We start from the raw sequence: 21,087 nt of genomic DNA, 5'->3' as shown, positions 1-21,087 counted from the left end.
AATGGCAGATGGAGTTTAATTTAGATAAATGTGAGGTGATGCATTTTGGTAGATCGAATCGGGCCAGGACCTACTCCGTTAATGGTAGGGCGTTGGGGAGAGTTATAGAACAAAGAGATCTAGGAGTACAGATTCATAGCTCCTTGAAAGTGGAGTCACAGGTGGATAGGGTGGTGAAGAAGGCATTCGGCATGCTTGGTTTCATTGGTCAGAACATTGAATGCAGGAGTTGGGATGTCTTGTTGAAGTTGTACAGGGCATTGGTGAGGCCACACTTGGAGTACTGTGTACAGTTCTGGTCACCCTATTATAGAAAGGATATTATTAAACTAGAAAGAGTGCAGAAAAGATTTACTAGGATGCTACCGGGACTTGATGGTTTGACTTACAGGGAGAGGTTAGACAGACTGGGACTTTTTTCCCTGGAGAGTAGGAGGTTAAGGGGTGATCTTATAGAAGTCTATAAAATAATGAGGGGCATAGATAAGGTCGATAGTCAAAATCTTTTCCCAAAGGTAGGGGAGTCTATAACGAGGGGGCATAGATTTAAGGTGAGAGGGGAGAGATACAAAAGGGTCCAGAGGGGCAATTTTTTCACTCAAAGGGTGGTGAGTGTCTGGAACGAGCTGCCAGAGGCAGTAGTAGAGGCGGGTACAATTTTGTCTTTTAAAAAGCATTTGGACAGTTACATGGGTAAGATGGGTATAGAGGGATATGGGCCAAGTGCAGGCAATTGGGACTAGCTTAGTGGTATAAACTGGGCGACATGGACATGTTGGGCCGAAGGGCCTGTTTCCATGTTGTAACTTCTATGATTCTATGATTCTATGAAATGCTGGCCTTGCCAGCGACGCCCACATCCCATGAATGAATTTTTTAAAATATCGCATCTCTTGCAATCGGAACAAAGTGTGGTATGAAAACAGCCTCTTGGCCCGTTAAGCCCAGTCCTTCCAACAAGTCATGTATGAAGTGCGCTGTTGCAGACTTTCTCCATATTAATCTCCCAGGGGAAGTAATTAATCACATAAAATTCCAAGAAGGTAAGACCTGCTAAGGTATAAAAGCAAAATATACATTTCATTAATGTGATCCGCATTATTCAGCTTTGGTTGTGTTCTACATATGACATTCCTGTGATCCCCAAAGGACTGGGACCTTTACAGTCCATGGGGCATTTCATCATCTGTATCCATAATTATCCTCCTAGCCTTTGATCCTATTCCTAACAAGATATTTATTCAATTTATTGTTAAGAATTAACTTTGAAATAATTGCTTTAGATGGGAGTATATTCTATCCGTGCCGCTGTGGGAGGGATGAATTCTAATCTCCAGTCTTGCTTCAGGCTTACCAATGTGCTCTAGTTCTGCGATCACGGTTCAGGTTGAAAAACCTGCTTGCATTTACATTATCTGTACCTTTTCAAAGAACTGCCTTGTGTGTCTTTTCCTACCACCACACAGAGAAATCTTTCCCAATTAAACCAGTACTGACTTTGTGACCTCCTCCATAATTTTGGTAGTACTTACACCCCACCTTTGTACCTGTTCTTCTAGTTTCCTGCATTAATGTGCATCACCACCCATTTCTACTGTGACTTAGTAAAGGAACAGGAAAAGCTCACACAGGTCCAAGCAGGCCTGTCTCTTTTCAGATATAAAGCCCCAATGACCCACTTTTCACCATATCTCTCAATCCATTCTTTCTAGAAACTGAACGAAGCACATAATTACCACCTGTAACTCTGATGGCATGAACTTCTATGTCCTACAATGTCATCTTGCTGCATCACTGATACCATCTGTAAATATAATTCCCCACCCACTTTCTAAAAACAGATTGATTGTTGCATTGTAACTTGTTCACCTATCTATAAAATAACACATTTGTTAACTCAGGGAATGCTTTCATAAAAATTGTAACCAAATTTCATAAATTACTTTCCTTCAACTAACTTTCTAAAGATCGCATTTGACGAATGGCTGATCTTTGAAATATTCACAGTGCATTGTAGCTAGCTAATAACCCAACTCCTTATAGAAATAGATTGATTAATCAATTCTGTGCATGAGAAACCAGTATATAGAGGGAATTAGTTAAAATGTTTTGCATTCATTGTGGCAATAGTAAGTGTATATGCTGTACGTAAACCGTGACACATGTTTTACAAAAAAGAGCACAAAGTCTTAATATTCCATGTGAACGTAGATAAAATAGTTAACAGCTAGGTGATTTGCTGCTATCATGACCGAACTGGAGTTAGTGTTGCTTTAGGTTGGAGCAGTCTCCAATCTCACTTTCTTCTCGAGTCCTTGAACATGTTGTTGCCTCCCAAATCCATGCCTATCTTTCCCACAACTCTACGTTTGAAACTATCAAATTGGGTTTCTGCCCCGTCACAGCACTGAAATGGCCCTAATCAAAGTCACAAATGACATCCTACGTGATGATGTGGAGATGCCGGTGATGGACTGGGGTGGACAAATGTAAGGAGTCGTACAACACCAGGTTATAGTCCAACAGCTTTATTTGAAATCACAAGCTTTCGGAGCTTTGCTCCTTCGTCAGGTGAGTGACGAAGGAGCGAAGCTCCGAAAGCTTGTGATTTCAAATAAAGCTGTTGGACTATAACCTGGTGTTGTACGACTCCTTACAGACATCCAATGTGACTGTGACCAGGGTGCATTATCCCTCATCCTTCACGACCTATCTGCAGGCTTTGACACGGTTGAATGCACCATCCTCCTCCATTGTCTAGCTGTGTGGGACTGTCCTCACTAGGTTCCACTCTTACCTATCCGGTCATAGCCAGAGAATCTCCTGCTTCCCTTCTGCCCCTGCACAGTTACCTCTGGCGTCCCCCAAGGAACTATCCTTGGCCCCCTCCTATTTCTCATCTACATTACTGCCCCTCAGTGACATCATCCGAAGATATGACGTCCGGTACCACATGTTTGCTGACGGCACCCAGCTTTATCTCACCAACACCTCTCTCGACCCCTCCACTGATTCTGTGTTGTCAGACTGCTTGTGTGACATCCAGTCCTGGATGATTGGAGATTTCCTCATTGGGAAGACCGAAGCCATTGTCTTCGGTCCTCACCACAAATTTTGTTCCCAGCCGTCGATTCCAACTCTCCTCTCCTCTTTTTTCCCCCCCCCACCACCCAAAAAAATCACTGTCTGAGGCTGAACCAGACTGAAGGGTGCCTATTGGCAAAAATGGAAAAGGATTCGGATGTGACTTTTGACCATTCACTAAAAGTATCCGGTAAATATGCAAGGATAATGAGATGCTGTGACGTGTCTTAAGGCCATTTGATTATATTGGAAATTAAGACTGCTTAGTTTAACCATTGTAAAAAATTTTACAACACCAAGTTATAGCCCAACAATTTTATTTGAAATTCACAAGCTTTCGGAGGCTTCCTCCTTCCTCAGGCTTTCGGATGTATAGATCACTGTGGAACTCATTATGAATACAAGGGCTGATTCCTTTTCTGAGTGCTGCTGATGAGGAGCAGTGTTTGCAGGATGGAAGACAGATAATGAGGCACTGTGGACCTGGAGTTTCCCCACCAGCGCACTTTGCAAGTGCCACTCCTCACCAAGAGCATCAAACTGGGGAATCAGCCCTACAGTTGTAAGGAACATTGATTCCTTGGAGGTGTTTCAAAGAATGAAAATGATTAGACTTGGAGCTGTAAAATATGAGGAAAAAATGATTAAGAGATCGCTATGGTAAAGTTTACGGTCCAAATAGAAGGGGGAAAAGTTAGTGCAAAACAAGGGCATCAGATTGGAATAAGGCAGAACTTAGAAAGATGAGGAATAAGCTGGCTGAGGTGAGGTGGAAAAAGAAATTGGAACACAAGATGGTAGATCAACGATGACTGCAATGATGTTGAATAAATATAAACCATTGCAAAAGGAGACTATTTTAAATTTTAGGATGTCATGGAGAAATCGAGGTTAGAAACAAACTAAAATTGAAGATGACGTAGATGATAACACACATTTGCCCCGACTTTAACTCCCCTCACCAAGCAGAAACAGGGTGGGGACAGCTAAAATTAGGCCAGTCACTTACCCCCTCTGATTCCACTGCCTTCCCGCAATGTCTGAATCTTAACCTGCTCTTTTGAGCAGGTGAGCGGGACACCCATCGGAAGGCAGTGGGCCCTTTTAAATATGTAAATCTGGTCCGAAAATGTCATCAGAGCTGATCTGCAATTTTAGATGGAGGCCTGAGCAGGGGAGCAGTGACTGCTTCCCCATCAGCATTAACCTGTTGGGAGGGGGATTATGGGCCAGAAGAGGCCCAGCGGGTATGTTTGACAAATGTAATTTTAAATTTCCTTGTGGGCCAAGAGGAGCAGGAGTGCTCCTCCAGGCCTCACAAGGAAATTTAAAATTACATTTTGTGGAAAATTTATTAAAATGAGGCACGGCCATTAAGATCGTCCGAGCCTCCATGTCCCCGGGTGCACCCCCTGCTTCTAGGCTCGCCCCGCCATTAAAACCGGCACTTTTATGTATTGTAAACTGCAAAACCAGGAAGCACAACTATTAAATGAGAGAGTGTATCATTATATACATTAGAAGAATTATTTTTTTTTACACTGATAAGTGGATACATGGAATAGGCTGCCATCAAAACAAATAATGCTGCGTTGTAGGTTGTAAGGATAGATGTAGATTATAGGTTTTCAAACTGTGATTCCCACATTTCAGGAGGTCCACGAGGGGAATCAAGGGGTCCCCAATATTTCGGTCAGTCTGTCGTCTGGTATCTATATTTTTCCCTATTTGTTGATTTATTAACACATTACTATCATTGCAGAAAACATATTACTATGCAGCAATGGAAAAAATGTTTTTCTTTGGGTAGCTGACACTGTCTGTCCACACAATCCCACACACAAACATTTGAAAGCCACAGTTATAGACTGATGATCCAATATTCCATAGAGTATGGTAACTCCTGTTCTGTTGGGAGAGAAGAGAGGGAATGTTCGTGGAAAGCAGCTGGTTAGGGTTGAATAGATGAGATTTGAGGATTGATAGACACTCGAGGCCTCTGCTTGATTGCCTTTGAGTCAGAGCTTTTCCTCAGATGATTGAATAGGACCGAATATATGACAAATTGAAACGTGGTCTGTGGAACAAATATATTGAAGGGTGAATGGCCTTTCGCCTTCTTGTGACACACGTCACAATAGTCTGTCACTTACAGCTGAGACTACAGTTCACTACAGCACTGAATAGGCAGTGCTGGCACATAAAGTATGTAAAACAAACCTCAATTGTTGCATTCGAAATCTGATAGAACATAATAACAACAACTACTTGCATTTATATGGCGCCTTTAACGTAGTAAAACGTCCCAAGGCGCTTCACAGGAGCATTAACAAACAAAATTTGACATCGAGCCACATAGGGAGGTATTAGGACAGGTGACCAAAAGCTTGGTCAGAGAGGTAGGTTTTAAGGAAGGTCTTAAAGGAGGATAGAGAGCCGGAGAGGTTCAGGGAGGGAATTCCAGAGCTTAGGGCCTAGGCAGCTGAAGGCGCAGCCGGCAATGGTGGAGCAAATAAAATCAGAGATGCGCAAGAGGCCAGAATTGGAGGAGTGCAGAGATCTAGGAGGCTTGTAGAGCTGGAGGGGGTTACAGAAATGGGGAAGGGTGAGGCCATGGAAGGATTTGAAAACTTAAGAATTTTAAAATCAAGGGGTTGCCGGACCGGGAGCCAATGTAGGTCAGCGAACACAGGGATGTTGGATAAATGGGAATTGGTGCGAGTGAGCATATGGGCAGCGGAGTTTTGGATGAGCTCAAGTTTATGGAGGGTGGAAGAATGGAGGCCAGCCAAGAAAACATTGGAATAGTTAAGTCTAGAGGTAACAAAGGCATGGATGAGGGTTTCAGCAGCAGATAAACTGAGACACGGGCGATGTTACGGAGGTGGAAGTAGGCGGTCTTAGTGATGGAGTGGATATGTGGTCAGAAGCTCATCACGGTCAAACAGAACTCCAAGGTTGCGAACAGTCTGGTTCAGCTTCAGACAGTGGCCAGGGAGAGGGATGGAGTCGGTGGCTAGAGAACGGAGTTTGTGGCGGGGACTTGAAGGCTTCGGCCTTCCCAATATTTAGTTGGAGGAAATTTCTGTTCATCCAATACTAGATGTCGGACAAGCAGCGTGACAAATCAGAGACAGTGGAGAGGTAGAGCTGGGTGTCGTCAGCGTACGTGTGTAACCTGACTTTGTATTTTCGGATGATGTCATTCGAGGGGCAGCATGTGGAGGAGGCCAAGGATAGATCCTTTGGGGACTCCAGAGGTAATGGTGCGGGAGCGGGAAGAGAAGCCATTGCAGGTGAATCTCTGGCTACAACTGGATAGACCAGAATGGAACCAGGCGAGGGTTGTCGCATCCAACTGGACGACGGAGGACAGGCGTTGGAGGAGGATGGTGTGGTTAACTGTGTCAAAGGCTGCAGACAGGTCGAGAGGGATGAGGAGGGATAGTTTGTCATGGTCACATAGATTTGGTAAAGGCTGTTTCAGTACTGTGACAGGGGTCGAAACCTGATTGGAGGGATTCAAATCTGGAGTTGCGGGAAAAATGGTTGAAATATTGAATTTACTCATGGGAAGCATAGTTTTCATTAATTCAATTTTGTTTCTGTTGGCCAAACTAATTAAACGAAAGCAAGATTGATGTTTCGTAAAACAGCATAAAGATTGCTGTGGTGCTAGAATGTCAGGTTGTGAACATGACTAGTGACATTTTGATAATTGTTGAAATGCAAGTTGTTAAATTGCAAAACTCACAACTAAGAATGCTCTAAGCAAGTACAAGAGCATTAAATAGAAGTACTGAACATTTAGCTGGTTTAGTGATAAAAGATTTTGAAATCAGATACTGGTTATTATTCCTTTGGGAAAAGTTTTCTTTTGAGACACTTGTAGTTAGAAGGAGGAAGAGAATGGGAAAAAAAGCCCAAATATGTGTGCATTTTGTAGTTAATTCTTTGCTGTTTGGGTCCTCTATGCTACACACCATTCATCAGCTAATGTGGTACGTAAGAGGCTTATTTTCAAACATTTGCCATTGCTGTTCTTTAACTGACTGGTGGAAGATGCACAAGGATAAGTCTGTGTTGAATCACCTTTGGAAGAAGTGCTTCACTCCCACTAGGCACCACCCCCAGAAGGTCTTGCTGAGATTGGGTACCTTCCTATATGGGGAATTGCAAACATAAATCTGTATCCTTTGTTGATGTGCTGTCTGAATTTGTATCTCTAAACTGTGCAGAATTCCTAGTGCTAACAATGTGTACTGTCGTGTTAGTTGAACCTTCAACACTTCTGATATACCAAAAAAAAATCCTTTCTCCCACCTTTGACATTAGGTTTGAAAGGTTTATTGAGTCCCCAGTTTCATTCTTGTATGTATATTAAATTTATTCCCAAATGGTTGACTAATGTCCTTTCGGGAAGGAACCTGGAATCCAGGAGCTCCCTACCTAACAGCACTGTGGGAGTACCTTCACGTGGACTGCAGCGGTTCAAGAAGAAGGCTCACCACCACCTTCTCAAAGGCATGGGCAATAAATGCTGGCCTTGCCAGCGACAACCATATACCAAGAATGAATTTTTTAAAAACCTTAAATAATTTCATTTATAATAATTAATTAATTCACTTACAGTCCTAAGTTAATTTTTTGCCTTAGCAATGCAGTAGTCCTGTGACATTGGTTTTCACTGCCTATAGAGTGATTAGAGATCACTTCTTTGCTACATGCATATTTGCACCTAATACTGCTAGCATATGAGAAATAGCAAGAATTTATTTTTATAAAATCAAAATACAGCTGCTGTATCTCTGATGCATAGCATTGTTTGCACTTGAGGCACCATTTGTATGAGTATTAAGCCTCCTAGCATACAGTGTCATTTCCACTCTACTTGTACAAATAAGACCTCTTCTAGTGCTCTGCATCACTTCCTACTTAACATTAGGGTGAATTTCTGCAGGGGTTCTTCCATTCACCCACCGTAACTTCAGCAGAAGAGCTGCAGAAACCTTGAAAAAACGGTGTAAACAGCATTTCACCCCCATTATACTTATTGACATACAATTATCAGTTCTTTTTAACACCCTGCACCAGTTCCTGCTGTACTTGTTTTACATCCACACTGTGTTTCTTCCAATCTGATGCTACTTTTTCAAGTAGTGAATTTTTTAGGAATGCACTGCTTTGCCCATTGCCTAATTGTGTACCTATAAGCATTGTAAAGGTTGTAACTTTTTCCAAATCATTAGGGTGTTGCTGATTTGATTAAATATTCTGTTGTGTTAAACCAATAACTTCTTGATTAGCAGTATGTTCACCTTGTTTCACAGCAATATGTTGACAATTCACTGAGCTCCAAGTTATTTGCTTACTTTTCTAAGCCTAATTTTGCTTCTAAGATGAAATAAAATACTTTGAATTTGAATGCAATTAAAGGTAGTCTGTATACTTCAGAATGAGATCTCAAACGACTCTATCTATATTGCCTAGTTTGACGTGATTTGTTCATTATTTGGTTTCCAATTATTAAGATAAGCCGGATCAATTAATCAGATAGCTAATTTTGTGGCTGCAACTATAAATCCATTCATTAACAAGATTATTGATGAAAAGCTCTGCATTTTTAGTGGTAAGCACTCCTAAGCCAGTTACATTGAAATAATGTAGCTTTTGAATACAGTACTTTTTAAATAAATGAAGAAAAGGAAACTAATTAGCTTAGGTTAGGACATGTAATTGGAAAGAAATCCTTTGCATAGAAACCTATATATACCACTGAAGTACAGTGGCCCATCTGTTTGTCCTCATTTTTAAATTTGGTTTATTTATAGTCTGTGCCTATGAATTAATCTTTAGGATTAAAAAGATTTTAATGCCACTTTAGATTACTGGAATTGGAAATATGTTTGTGGTGAGAAAGGGGAGTTTTCTTTTGCAATGTGCTCAGGACTGTTTTCTCAGTTAATCTTTGCTGCTCCAACAAGGAAGTTCCTGGGTAATGAAGTGTAACAAAGAGTTGACCTAAAAGAACATTTAAGAAGTGACCACAATAAGCTCAGTATAAGAACAGAAAAGGAAAAAGTCAAGTACAAGAGCCCTTTGACTAGAAAAATTGTAAATTATAGTGATACAAAAAGGGATCTTGTCCAGATAAAGTGGAAGGAAAAATTGGTAAATAAAACCATTGATCATCAATAGGAAATTTTTATGATGGAAAAAGTATAAATCCATTCAAGATGCAAAAAAGAGTATATTGAAGGCTACACAGATGATAAAATTAGATCAAATTTAAAAGTACAAAAGGAAAGATTTAACACTTAAAGGGCAGATAATAAGATAGAAAGCCAGGACAAACATAGCAACATAGAAAATAGGAGCAGGAGTGGGCCATTCGGCCCTTCGAGCCTGCTCCGCCATTCAGTATGATCATGGCTGACCCTCTATCTCAATACTATATTTCTGCGCTCCCCATACCCCTTGATGCCTTCAGTGTCTAGAAATCTATCTATCTTCTTCTTAAATATATTCAGTGACTTGGCCTCCACAGCCTTCGGTGGTAGACAATTCCACAGGTTCACCACCCTCTGAGTGAAGAAATTTCTCCTCATCTCAGTCCTAAATGTCCCACCCCATATCCTGAGACTGTCACCCCTCATTCTGGACCCCTCAGCCAGGGGAAACATCCTCCCTCCATCCACTCTGACTAGCCCTGTCAGAATTTCACATGTTTTAATGAGATCCCCTCTCATACTTCTAAACTCGAGTGAATACAGACCGAGTCGACCCAATCGCTCCTCATACGACAGTCCTGCCATCCCAGGAATCAGTCTGGTGAACCTTCGCTGCACTCCCTCTATGGCAAGCATATCCTTCCTTAGGTAAGGAGACCAAAACTGCACACAATACTCCAGGTGTGGTCTCACCAAGGCCCTATATGACTACAATAAGACATCCTTGCTCCTGTACTCACATCCTCTTGCAATGAAGGCCCTCATACTATTTGCCTTCCTAACTGCTTGCTGCACCTGCATGTTTGCTTTCAGTGATTGGTGTACAAGGACACCCAGGTCCCTTTGTACATCAACATTTCCCAATCTATCACCATTTAAATAATATTCTGCCTTTCTGTTTTTCCTTCCAAAGTGGATAACTTCACATTTATTTACATTATACTGCATCTGCCATGTATTTGCCCACTCACTCAACTTGTCTAAATCGCCTTGAAACCTCTTTGCATCCTCCTCACAACTCACAATCCCACCTAGTTTTGTGTCGTCAACAAACTTGGAAATATTACATTTGGTTCCCTCATCCAAATCATTGATATGTATATTGTGAATAGCTGGCACCCAAGCACTGATCCTTGCACCATTTCCTGCTGTTCTAGGTGCAGGATGTCCAACTTAACTCACGCCCGTTGAAGTGGATGTCCAGGTTTCCTAGGCGGCAGTAAATATGCTGGAGGTTGTGGAAAGGACACAGAAATATAAATATCAGCACATTAACACGCATATAGCTACGAAAAGGAAGCGTGAGAAGACTGGCAGAAAACAAAAGGTTGATAATATGGGAACATTAGTAGTAAGAGGATAGTTAAGGTAGGGCAGTTAGGAGATGCAGGAGGCAAAAACATAGTGAAGAGTGAGGCAGTGCCAGAGATACCAAATAAGTACTTGTTCTCCATTTTTAGAGAGGCTATAGGATTAAGAATCACCAGAGTTCTGTATAGAACTGATAGTGGAGGTTATTAGTCAAAGAAATTGATGCTCAGATTTACAGTGGACAAATCACAAGGACCCTGTGGTTTAAATTTGACGCTCCTAGGGGAAGCTAAGGAAGAAATCACTGGAACTTTGACTATAATTGTTCAAATTCTTTGGAAAGGAAAATTGTACCAGAGGACTGGAGGTTATAAAAAGTGACACCTATGTAACAACTCTCTTCAATTTTAAAAAAAGTCACACGGATAAACCAAAAAATTATAGGTCAGTTTGTTTTTCTTCAGTTATTGGTTAACTGATCAGCCCAAATTTTCCAATATCAGCTCATTGTTGCAGCATAAATTGGATAGCCAGTATCGGAAAATGGGTGGAAGTCGTGAACTCCAGTTACTCTTGAGTGCTAATGCATGTTCCATCGAGCAGGATCACTGGTGGTGGAAGCACCTGCCTCAAACAAACAGGCATGCATTTAAATATTTGGGGTGTGTTTGTTCTGCACACCATTTCCTGCTGTTCTAGGTGCAGGATGTCCAATTTAACTCACGCCCGTTGAAGTGGGTGTCCAGGTTTCCTAGGCGGCAGTAAATATACTGGAGGTCGTGGAAAGGACACAGAAATATAAAGATCAGCATTGGTTAAGGATTCTTAACTTTTTGTGTGTATTTCTTCCTGCTGGCACTTAAAAGCCTTTGTACCAGTTCTTTTTTTTAGTTTTTTTGCCCACTGCACCATTAATGGCACTAATAGATTTCTCAATGGAAATCACTTTAATGTGTTTGGGAGAAAAGAATCAATGAACGGATTCTAGGCAGGTCAGGCTGCATGAAATATGCTTTGTGTCCACCTGCAATCTGCATTTGCGCACAGAGGTGAACATACCTCACAATGGCAGACAGTTAGTGCAGGTGGAGGCTTCTCTTCCTAAAGGAAACTGGGCTAGCAAAATTCATGGCATTATTAAGATATGTGATTGCCTGGTTAACCATACTGTTGGATGCTTCCGTAGAAGCACCCCATTCACGGTATGTCCTGCGCACAAGAGCACTGCATGAAAGAAAGAATGGTAAGGTGATCAACAGCCAGCCTACCCTTGGTTGCACCTATCAAGATGCTACCAATCATTTCTGTATGCCCTGGCACACGTACCTGACAGTGACTAAGGACACCTGCAGCTATCATGCAGCATAGAGCTGGTACATCCAGTGAAAGTGATCATCAACTGCTGCCTCAAACCCGCCTCCACCTCCTTGTGCATGTGCTGCAATGTGGTATGCACAGGAGCAATGTCCTCACAACTATCTCATGCAGCACCACCTCCACTTCAGTACAGCCATCAGACGGGGTCAAAAGTTGGGCTGCACTATCGCTTTCCTGCATTTCATCCCTGCACCTTGGAATTCGTTTTCCTTCATTTATGCCTTATCACTTCTTAGTCCCGTTCTGTTGCAGCCGTAGCAAAGTTTGCCAAAGGGTTGAGATGCCTTTTGCAGCTTTCAAGTCTATCAGAATTGTTGTCCTCTTTTTAATTGTCCCCCTCCCGTTGAATTTTATTTGAATGCAATTTTTAATTTCCATCACTATTGTGTTCTCTACACCTGTCTGAATTTGAACTAGAAGCTATGCTAATGAACTTACTCTGGAAAATTGAGTGTGAACAACACACTTCAATTTGAGTATATCCAAAACCCATTGATAGCCATAAATAATGCTATGTTGAAAAATTGAGACCCTAGAGTCAATGATGTGGGCCAGTCAGCACAGATTTCTAAAATGCAGGATATGCTTGGCCAACCGTATAGAATTATTTAAGGAAAAAACAGAATAGCAAAAGGAAATGTAGTGGATATAGTTTATGTGGATTTTCCATGTGGCAACATAATGGCACATGAATTTAAGGAGACTAACAATGAATCATAGAAAGATGACAGCACGGAAGGAGGCCATTGGGCCCATCAAGTCCGAGCCAGCTCTCTGCAAGAGCAATCCAGCTAGCCCCACTCCCCCGCCCTTTCCCCATAGCCCTGCAAATTTTTTCCTTTCAAGTACTTATCCAGTTCCCTTTTGAAGACCATGATTGAATCTGCCTCCACTACCCCCTCGGGCAGTGCATTCCAGATCCTAACCACTCGCTATGTAAAAAAAAAGTTTTTCCTCATGTCACCTTTGGTTCTTTTGCCAGTCACCTTAAATCTATGTCCTCTGGTTCTTGACCCTTCCGCCAATGGGAACAGTTTCTGTCTGTCTACTCTGCCTGTCTACTCTGCCTAGACCCTTCATGATTTTTAACACCTCTATCAAATCTCCCCTTAACCTCCTCTGTTCCAAGGAGAACAACCCCAGCTTCTCCAGTCAATCCACAAAACTAAAGTCCCTCATCCCTGGAATCATTCTAGTAATGATGGTCATGTGTGGTGCTGAGTGCTTTGTCTATTGTTGTGGCCTGTCTTCTTTAAGCAAAGTAGAAGTAGTGTGAGGTTGCAATTGTCATCAACAACAACTATTTGAATTTAGACAGTGTTTTTAACGTAATAATAAGTCCCAAAGTGCTATACAGGAGCTTAATCAGACAGAAATTGACACCCGAGCAGGGCCAGGACCGATGTCCTCACGGGGGTGTTTGCTAGTGCTGTTGGGGAAGGTTTAAATTAGAATGGCAGGGGGATGGGAACCTGAGCAGGAAGGCAGAGGAGGGGGAAACAAGGATAGAAACAAAAGACAGAAAGGGAAGAAGCAATAGTGGAAGGCAGAGAAAACAATGGCGAAAAACAAATAGGGCCATAGTGCAAAATAAAACTAAGATGACTAGCAATCTTAAAAAGACAAGTCTAAAGGCATTGGGCGTCATTTTAGCACCCACTATCGGGTGCGTTCCTGGCGGGGGGGGCTCCGAAAATCAGAGAATCCCGGAGCTGGACTGGAGCCCGGCTCGAACCCGCGCACTTCCGGGTTCCCCGCTGACGCGCCGGCGTGCGCGCGCAGCCCCCGCTGGTGGGAATCCTGCAGGCAATTAAAGCCAGCGGGATGCTACTTGAAAGTATTTATTTAGGTATTTCAGGTCATTAACTGACCTGATTAAGGGATTATGTGAGGAGGGATGGGATTTTAGAGCAAACTTGGGACTGTTTCCCACACTGGGGGAAACACTCCCAGGTCAAATGGACGTGTTGCAGCTATCAGCCTGTGGCAGCTGCAAAGGCCCATTTGACAGATGGGGGGCGGGGGGGGGGGGAGACCCTCACCCATTGCAGGAGGCCACTCTGTCACTTGGGACAAAGTTTGGCCTCCACCACCCTCCTCCTGACAGTCAAAGTCACCAACCTGCACACTTACCCCGGGGTCCAGAGACATGTACCTACCTTGCGGACCCCCTCAGATGTACATCTTGCGGATGGGGGCCGCCGTAGCTGCAGTCGTGACCTCCTTGGAGGGCGAACAGCATCACCAGCCACGCCGTCCACCTCTGACACGTGGAGCTCCACAACAGAGTGCCGTGACACATCCACCTGTACAGCAGGAGGGAGGGCTACCGCAGAGAGAGATGCGTCGCAGAGGGCACTACCCTCGCCACAGGGTCCACAGACCGAGGCTCAGCCTCCTGGACCTCTCTGAGCAGCAGTGCACATGGAGACTCAGAGTCACCCGACATGTGGTCGTGGACATCTGCAGCCTTTTTCATGCCGAGCTGCTCCTGGCTGGCGCGAGCACCATCTTCTTACCTGTCGCTGTCAAAGTCACCACTGCCCTCAACAACTTCTCCTCCGCATTCTTCCAGGGTGCAACCGGGGACATCGCCGATGTCTCTCAGTCGTCTGCGCAAAAGAGACCTGCAAATACACCTACACCCACTCTGCAGTGACACAATGGGTGGCATCAGTTGTGGGTCCTCATAGTGATCCTCAGGAGAGGGCATTATTGCACAAACCGGACAGGATTCGCGAAGACATGGCAGTAGTGGTGCCAATATAATATGTAATGTGAGTTGGTCAGAAATTCAATATAAGTAACACCCATGACAAACCCTCAAACACCCTTGTGCATCCCCTTCATGCTCACGACACGTTTGCCTTACGCTGCCTACTGCACATATGTGATGCATGCCCTGTGGCTGCAGCACAGGTAGTGGCAGGTTGAGTGAGGCTGGCCGTGAAAGAGATGCACGAGAGGGTGAGTATGAGATAGAGCCATGAGATTGTATGAGGAGTGGGTTGAGTGGTAGTGGCGGGATGAGTACTGGCGAGGTGAGTAGGTGCAGGTAAGATGAGGATGAGGTTTGAGTGGGTATGAGGGGTGATGTGACAGAGTAGTGTTGGCAGTGCTGAAGGAGATCTGGGGTGGGGGCAGTGATGTGGCAGACGGAGTGTAGGGGAAAGACTACGTGTACTCACTTTGGCTGACCTACTGAGGTCATTGGAGCGCCTCCTGCACTGTATGCAGGTGGGCGATATGTTGGTTGCGCTGGTGACCTCCTCTGCCACCGCGAGCCAGGCCTTCCTGGTGGCAGAGGCAGGCCACTTCCTCCCGCACGCCGGGAGGAAGATCTCTGTCCTCCCCCTCCTCCTCACCCCGTGTATTGATACCTGGAGTGAGGCATCATTAAACTGGGAGCAGCCTTACCCCTGGGCTGCTCCATGCTGTAATTTTTGCTATTTGTTGCAGCATCTGTCAGTGGAGGACTGCCCCTTTAAATAGAGCTCCCCCAGCTGACAGATCTTACTGCGCATGCGCAGCCGGCCGGACGCGCAGATCAGCAGTGGGGAACCCGGAGGACCAGGTAAGTGGATCCAATTAGTGGATTGGATGCTACAATCGCGCGGGAAGCTGACTAATTTCACCGGGCGCGTTACACACACGCCCAATAACCCCCCCGCCGGAAACCCGCAGCCCTGCTAACATCGGGCCCATTGTGTCTAAATGCGCGGAGCATTCACAATAAGGTAGATGAATTAACAGCGCAGATAGATATTAACAGTTATGATATAGTTGCGATTACGGAGACATGGCTGCAGGGTGACCAAGGATGGGAACTGAACATACAGGGGTATTCAGTATTTAGGAAGGACAGGCATAAAGGGAAAGGAGGTGGAATGGCGTCGTTAGTAAAGGAGGAAATCAATGCAATAGTGAGGAAAGATTTTGCCTCGGAAAATCACGATGTGGAATCTGTATGGATGGATCTAAGAAACACCAAGGGGCAGAAAACGTTGGTGGGGGTTGTCTATAGACCCCCAAACAGTAGTGGAGATGTAGGGGAGGGCATTAAACAGGAAATTAGAGACGCATGCAAGAAGGATACAACTATAATCATGGGTGACTTTAATCTCCATATAGATTGGTCAAACCAAATTGGCAATAATACTTTGGGGGAGGAATTCCTGTAGTGTGTACGTGATGGTTTTCTACACCAATACGTTGAGGAACCAATTAGAGAACAGGCGATCCTAGACTGGGTATTGTGCAATGAGAAAGGATTAATTAACAATCTTGTGCGGAGTCCCTTAGGGAAGAGCGACCATAACATGATAGAATTCCTCATTAAGATGGAGAGTGAAGTAGTTGAATCCGAAACTAGGGTCCTGAATCTAAATAAAGGAAATTACAAAAGTATGAGGTGCGAGTTGGCTATGATAGATTGGGAAACTTTGCTGAAAAGGATGATGGTGGATAGGCAACGGCTAATATTTAAAGAACTTGTGCAGGAATTACAACAATTATTCATTCCTGTCTGGCGCAAAAATAAAACAGGAAAGGTGGCTCAACCGTGGCTTACAAAAGAAATTAAGGATAGTATTAGATCCGAAGAGGAGACATATAAAATTGCCAGAAAAAGTGGCAAGCCTATGGATTGGGAGCAGTTCAGAATTCAGCAAAGGAGGACAAAGAGAATGATTAAGAGGGGAAAAATAGAGTATGAGAGCAAACTAGCAGGGAACATAAAAACTGACTGTAAAAGCTTCTATAAATATGTCAAGAGAAAAAGATTAGTGAAGACAAATGTAGATCCCTTACAGTCAGAAATGGGGGAAATTATAATGGGGAACAAAGAAATGGCAGAACAATCACATACTTTGGTTCTGTCTTCACAAAGGAGGACACAAATAACCTCCCAGAAATGTTAGGGAACCAAGGGTCTAGTGAGAGGGAGGAACTGAAGGAAACCAGTATTAGTAAAAAAAATAGTGCTAGGGAAATTAATGGGGCTAAAGGCTGACAAATCCCGAGGGCCTGATAATCTACATCCCCGAGTACTAAAGGAAGTGGCCCTGGAAATAGTGGATGCATAGGTGATCATCTTCCAAAATTCCATCGACTCGAACAGTTCCTACAGATTGGAGGGTGGCAAATGTAACCCCACTATTTAAAAAAGGAGGGAGAGAAAAAACAGGGAATTACAGACCAGTTAGCCTAACATCAGTAGTGGGGAAAATGCTAGAGTCTATTATAAAAGGAGGGCATTAACGGGATTGGACAAAGTCAGCATGGGTTTATGAAAGGGAAATCATGCTTAACAAATCTACTGGAGTTTTTTTGAGGATGTAACTAGTAGAATAGATAGGGGAGAACCAGTGGATCTGGTGTATTTGGATTTTCAGAACGCTTTTGATAAGGTCCCACACAAGAGGTTAGTGTGCAAAATTAAAGTACATGGGATTGGGGGGAATATACTGGCATGAATTGAGAATTGGTTGACAGACAGGAAACAGAGTAGGAATAAACAGGTCTTTTTCCGGGTGGATCAGTGCTTGGGCCCCAGCTATTCACAATATATATCAATGATTTGGATGAGGGAACAAAATGTAACATTTCCAAGTTTGCAGATGACACAAAGCTGGGGTGGAATGTGAGCTGTGAGGAGGATGCAAAGAGGCTCCAATGTGATTTAGACAAGTTGGGTGAGTGGGCAAGAACATGGCAGATGCAGTATAACATGGATAAGTGTGAGGTTATCCACTTTGGTTGTAAAAACAGAAAGGCAGATTATTATCGTAATGGTGATAGGTTGGGAAAAGGGGACGTGCAACTAGATCTGGATGTCCTTGTACACCAGTCGCTGAAAGCGAGCATTCGGGTGCAGCAAGCAGTTAGGAAGGCGAATGGTATGTTGGCCTTCGTTGCAAGAGGATTTGAGTACAGGAGCAGGGATGTCTTACTGCAGGTATACAGGGCCTTGGTGAGACCACATCTGGAGTATTGTGTGCAGTTTTGGTCTCATCTGAGGAAGGATGTCCTTGCCATGGAGGGAGTGCAACGAAGGTTTACCGGACTGATTCCTGGGATGGCAGGACTGACATATGAGGAGAGATTGGGTCGACTAGGCCTATATTCACTAGCGTTTGGAAGAATGAGAGGTGATCTCATCAAAACATATAAAATTCCAACAGGACTAGACAGACTAGATGCAGGGAGGATGTTCCTGATGGCTGGGGAGTTCAGAACGAGGGGTCACAGTCTCAGGATATGGGGTATGCCATTTTGAACCGAGATGAGGAGAAATTTCTTCACTCAGAGGGTGGTGAACCTGTGGGATTCTCTACCACAGAAGGCAGTGGAGGCCGAGTCATTAAATATATTCAAGAAGGAGATAGATATATTTCTTAATGCTAAAGGGATCAAGGTATAACTGGAAAAAGCGGGAACAGGGTACTGTTCTATTATGGCTAAGGTATTAAATGAGTACTTTGCACCCGTCTTCACCAAGGTAGAAGATGCTGCCAAAGTCACAGTAAAAAAGGAGGTAGTTGAGATACTGGATGAGCTAAAAATTGATGAAGAGGAGGTACTAGAAAGGCTGGCTGTACTTAAAGTAGATAAGTCCCCCAGTCCGGGTAGGATACATCCTAGGTTGCTAAAGGAAGTAGAGGTGGAAATTGGAGAGGTGCTGGCCAGAATCTTCCAATCCTCCTTGGAAACGGGGTGGTACCAGAGCACTGGAGAATTGCGGTTGTCACACTCTTGTTTAAAAAGGGGTGTAAGAATAAGCCCGGCAACTACAGGCCAGTCAGTTTGACCTCAGTGGTGGGGAAGCTTTTAGAAACAATAATCCAGCACAAAATTAATAGTCACTTGGACAAGCGTGGATTAATAAAGGAAAGCCAGCATGGATTTGTTCAAGGCAAATCATGTTTAACTAACTTGAATGAGTTTTTTTGATGCGGTAACGGAGAGGGTTGATGTTGTGTATTTGGACTTCGAAAGGGCATTTGATAAAGTGCCACATAATAGGCTTGTCAGCAAAATTGAAGCCCATAGAATATAAGAGGCAGTGGCAGCGTGGATACGAAATTGGCTAAGAACAGGAAACAGAGAGTAGTGGTGAACAGCTGATCTTCAGACCGGAGTGGGGTATACAGTGGTGTTCCCCAGGGGTCGGTACTAGGACTGCTGCTTTTTTTCTTATATTAATGACTTGGACTTGGGTGTACAGAGCACAATTTCAAAATTTGCAGATGACACAAAACTTGGAAGTGTAGTAAACAGTGAGGGGGGATAGTGATAGACTTCAAGAGGACATAGACAGACTGGTGGAATGGGTAGGCACATGGCAGATGAAATTTAACGCAGAGAAGTGCAAAGTGATGCATTTTGGTAGGAAGAATGAGGAGAGGCAATATAAACGAAAGGGGGTGCAGGAACAGAGAGACCTGAGGGAATAGGTGCACAAATCTTTGAAGGTGGCAGGGCAGGTTGAGAAGGCTGTTAAAAAAGCTTATGGGATCCTGGGCTTCATAAACAGAGGCATAGAGTACAAAAGCAAGGAAGTTATGTTGAACCTTTATAAAACACTGGTTTGGCCACAATTGGAGTATTGTCCAGTTCTGGGCACGGCACTTTAGGAAGGATGTGAAGGCCTTAGAGAGGGTGCAGAAAAGGTTTACTAGAATAATTCCAGGGATGAGGGACTTCAGTCACGTGGATAGACTGGAGAAGCTGGGGTTCTCTTTAGAGCAGAGAAGGTTGAGAGGAGATTTGATGGAAGTGTTCAAAATCATGAAGGGTTTAGATAAAGTAAATAAAGAGAAACTGTTCCCATCGACAGAAGGGTCGAGAACCAGAGGACACAGATTTAAGGTGATTGGCAAAAGGACCAAAGGCGACATGAGGAAAAACTTCTTTACGCAGCGAGTAGTTATGATCTGGAAAGTGCTGCCTGAAAGGGTGGTGGAGGCAGATTCAATCATGGCTATAAAAGAAGAATTGGATAAATATTTGAAGGAAAAAATTTGCATGGCTACGGGGAAAGAGCAGGGGAATGGGACTAACTGGATTGCTCTTACAAAGAGTCAGCACAGGCTCGATGGGTTGAATGGCCTGCTTCTGTGCTGTAACCATTCTATGATTCTATTCTATTTAAAGAAGAGCAGGGAATTTTCCTGGTGTCCTGGCTAACATTTTTCCCTCAACCACCAGAAACTGGTCATTCATTTCACTTGCTGTGCACAAGGTGCCTCCCAGATTAGACCACATAACAATGGTGACTGCATTGAAAAAGTAATCCACTCCTTGTAAAGTGCTTTGGGATATCCTAAGGACATTATAAGGCACTATATAAGTGTAAGTGTTTTTTTCCCTGCTTTTTACCTACACTGCAGAGAAAGATTGAGAACAAAGTATTAATAAAAGCAAGTAAACATTTCTGTTTCTTTCTGTATTTGCATACATAGTAAAGTAAAATAATTCAGGTTTAATCCATTTTGACGTGGATGATTAATTGAAATGACTAAAGATTTGATCAGTGCAGTGGAATTCTGTTCTGTGCAATTGCAATGGACAACCCAAAATGTTTGATATAAACTGTCTGATTTCACCAGAATTGCACATATTGTAATGAGATTATGGCTACACTATTGTATACCGTGCACAGTAAGGAGAAGCAGGGGGACTAATTAACAGCTTGTATGCATCAGTACTGCAGATTAGGGCAATCCATATTCATGCAACCCTATGTATTAATAATAGATATCTCTGTTTTGCCTTTTAAAGCAATTTTTTTTTGTTTGTCCTGAATTGTACAGACGCATTGGCCCCGATATGTACGGGGAGATGGAGAGGGAGGGGGGCGGTGTAGCTGCTGGAAGTACGGATTTCCCGGAGTTCCTGTCGAATTTAAAGACAGGACCTGATTTAAATATTTTGACTCTGTTTCCCGGTCGGCAGTCAGCTGGATCGAGAATCTTACTGGCTGTTGGTTGGGGATGGGGGGGGAGGCTGCTGCTGGGTAATGGAGAGAGATTGTTGGTCGGAGTTGGGGGGGCCGTGGATAGATGGGGCGGGGAAGGGGGCATTG

At 43.6% G+C, this 21,087-nt stretch overlaps 1 protein-coding gene across 1 annotated transcript in view; it reads left to right on the top strand.

Annotated features, from left to right (window-relative positions):
- The window catches only part of LOC137341713 (band 4.1-like protein 4B), a 282,961-nt gene that overhangs the window by 82,856 nt on the left and 179,018 nt on the right, over nucleotides 1–21,087 (top strand). The window lies entirely within an intron of this gene.

The sequence above is a fragment of the Heptranchias perlo genome, chromosome 2, assembly GCF_035084215.1.
Source record: "Heptranchias perlo isolate sHepPer1 chromosome 2, sHepPer1.hap1, whole genome shotgun sequence".
Classification (NCBI taxonomy): Eukaryota; Metazoa; Chordata; class Chondrichthyes; order Hexanchiformes; family Hexanchidae; genus Heptranchias; species Heptranchias perlo.
Note: the sequence above shows the minus strand (reverse complement) of the source record. Positions and strands in the feature narration are given on the sequence as shown.